Raw genomic sequence first — 3,178 nt, forward strand, 5'->3', positions numbered from 1 at the left:
AATCTCTTCATGACCCCGGTCGTCCTCAACCTCTCGTCAGACTCAGGCAACGAGCCAGCGCCCGCACCCCACTCGCGCCCGACCCCTCCCCTCCTCTACCTCGCCCCAAATCCGCTCTGAACGGACCCCCCACTCTGCCCTAACTCCTACTCTTCCGTTACCCGCACTAAACCGCGCCCTAATGGCCATTAGAACACCGGAAACAGCCGCCATGAAGACGACATACTTCCGACGACGCCCTGCAACGTTCCGACCTCCCCTGCATCCTATAAAAGGCCTCCTCCCCTCACAACTCTCTCCTTGCCCGAACCCCTCTCCTTCGGGAGCTTATACCCCTACCCATCGTCGTGAATTGCTCACCGGAGTTGCGTGACGCTGGTGCTGTTCGTGGAAGGTTCCGGCAAGTCCGAGGTGAGGCAGACATTCTAACTCTTCCATCCTTCATATCTCGACCTTGGGCATCATCCTAACATGTCGATTCTTTGTTTTTCTAAGCCGGAGTACGCATCTGGTCGGAGCTCCGCCCAACTCCGGCGACGCATCACGGTCACCAGAGGACGGTTCCGAGCGCGTTTTGGTGTTCAGCAAGTTTTCCTCGACTTCCTCTACTCCGTCCACCTCTCTTTCGTTGCCGAAGACATCCGCATCATCGAGCGAGAGCACGCCAAGTTTGTTGTCCATCGCCGGCCAACTCCTCCGGTGAGGCCAGCCCTCTTTCTGTAAAAAAAAAAACCGAAATAGTATTAGCCTATTGAATTCTGCCACGTTGCGACTCTTTTTCTTACCTCGCTTCTTTTCCAGAAATTTAGCCCAACTTAGAAAAATCACATCTTTTAAACCGCTTATCCAAATTTGACAAATAAGATATCCCTGGATAGCTTAGGACCTCTAGTTTATTATAAAAAAATTGAAATATCACTCTTACGCTAATTAAAATTTTGTTTTGATTTAAATGATAAATTTGAGTATTTTTACTGAATCTTTTATTCTGTGAGTGATATGAAAAAGTTTTACATATGAAAATTGGTCCTTGGAATCATACCAATCTGCTAGAACTCATAGAATATTTTTTTAGTAAGGTTTAGTTACTGTTTTAGCACAATACATAATTTTGACCTCCATTGATTATCGTTTAATAAACTCGTTAAACTAAAATTTGTTTCATTGTTAATACCATTAGATTTATCCGTAGAAAACCTTTCTGGTTAGCTGTTGTGGTCATAAAAATTTAGAGTTATAGGATTATTAATTAGTTTATTAACATGAACTATAAACCATACATAGGAACCGATCAAAGTGCATAAACTCGAATCATATGGATATACTGGCTAGGGTTGTTTGGCATGAATTGTGTGTTGGATGGTTTTTCTTGCTCACTTGTTATGTTAATGTTTGATATGTGGAGTGACTTACTTAAGTACTTTGTTGCGTTAGATTGCGACGAGTGCGAAGGCGAATTCTACGAGGAGGTAGAACCGAGTTGCTGCGAGTCAGAAGGCAAGTTGCAACCTTGACCATATTTATTCCGTGTTTAATTTTGCATTGACTTTCAAAGCAAGTAGTATGCATGTGTAGGGTTTTATATCGTTGTTTTTGCAAATATTTGCTAGTAGTAAAGCCCTAGGATCCAATGCTATTGGACTATACACTTAGCCATGCTTGTAGTTGGGGGTGGACCAAATATTTTGAAAATTATAAACTTGTTCCCTTGGAACAATGATTTAGAAAATATTTTGAAAAAGCAAAAACTATATTATTATTATTTTTACTTCTACTCCCTGGACGGAATGGTATGACGGGAGCGTCTACAAGTGATTGCGCCCATCGGGGTCTTGCAGTGAATGCGCCCGACTGGGGTCTTGCACACAGGATTTTGGTGGGGACCGCCGTCCAGGGGAATGAGATCTTCCAAGTACGGTTTGATGTAGCTTCCAGTACAGCCACATGTTACTATGGGCTCTGCCTTAGCTTAGTACTAACGGGAAACCCTTACCTCAGGACCGCCATCGGAGAGGGGCTTTCATTGCCTAAGTTGCGGGCGGCTTGGTCAGGTATAGGGGGCTGTTACGGAAAGGCTTCGTCACAATCTCTTCCTAGTCGTACATCCAAGTGTGTAGCGGTAAACGGGGTTGGTTGTGTCATGTGGGGAACGTGTATGACCTCTGCAGCGGGTTTAACCTAATCGATTAGCCGTGCCCCCGGTTACGGAGCAATTTTGAGCAACTGAAGACTTGGACTGAAGAAGAATCTCCCCTCTCTTTTCTCAAAGCTATTTTATAAAGGGTTAGGTGGAAGTTAAACACAGTGGGGTGTTTTACTTCAACCTGAAGGAGAAAATTATTTTTTTTTGTGAATCTTGGTGCGGATATCCAAGTATTCACTTAAACTCTATGTTTTAAAAAAATGTTTATCAAAACTCGTTTTATTTATTTTGTTTATATTCTAGGGAAAAAATTGGCTTTTCGCAAATAAACCCTAGACACCAACCCAGCATGAATATTTGTTATCACTCTTGTTGCAACTTGCAAGTACATTCAAAGTACTTACCTGTACGTGTCATGTGCAGATGATGAGTGACGAGTTAGGGCTACGGAGCTACACTCAACTAGCCTTGTGGCGATTGATGGGCTCGGGATTATTATTATGTTATTTGCTTCCGCTATGTAACTCAGCCTTCAGCTGAGAGAGTTGTAATAAATTGAACTTTGGATCTTTGATGTAATAAAAGGACGTTTGTGCTAGATATTCATATTTGTACTGGGTGTGCTAGCTTTTGATCCAGGGATAGCACAGAAAGCTCAGAACATTTGGACCCCATGGGTTCAGATCGTTACAAAATGGTATCAGAGCCTTACGTTGACTGTAGGACGTGGTCCTAGAAATGGAGTAGAATAGGAGACCTAGGAAAAGATTATTTATTAGTTATTTACTAGGAATACTCGTATTCTATTCTATTCTTTGCTGAACCTCTCCTAATTTCAAACTTGTAGATGGAGCACCAAGTTTTGCGTGAAGCTAAGGACTTTCAGGGTATCCTTTTTGGCTCCTTGTTCTTGGCACTGCTTGAGGTGCTGAAGTTGCCGATACCTGAAGTCAAAGTGTGGTGCAAGGAGGGAGGAAGCTACTGGAACCTTTGCGTCCATGTTCCGGGACGCAAGAAGCCAAAAACTAAGGACAT

General features: G+C 43.2%; 1 long non-coding RNA gene across 1 annotated transcript; it reads left to right on the plus strand.

Annotated features, from left to right (window-relative positions):
* The first annotated feature begins 25 nt into the window (after positions 1–25).
* Positions 26–1,497, plus strand: LOC119319006. Its single transcript, XR_005154310.1, has 3 exons — positions 26–411; positions 496–699; positions 1,435–1,497. It is a non-coding gene; the product is annotated as an uncharacterized LOC119319006 (long non-coding RNA).
* The last annotated feature ends 1,681 nt before the right edge of the window (positions 1,498–3,178 follow it).

The sequence above is a fragment of the Triticum dicoccoides genome, chromosome 6A (genome assembly GCF_002162155.2).
Source record: "Triticum dicoccoides isolate Atlit2015 ecotype Zavitan chromosome 6A, WEW_v2.0, whole genome shotgun sequence".
NCBI classification, from domain to species: domain Eukaryota; kingdom Viridiplantae; phylum Streptophyta; class Magnoliopsida; order Poales; family Poaceae; genus Triticum; species Triticum dicoccoides.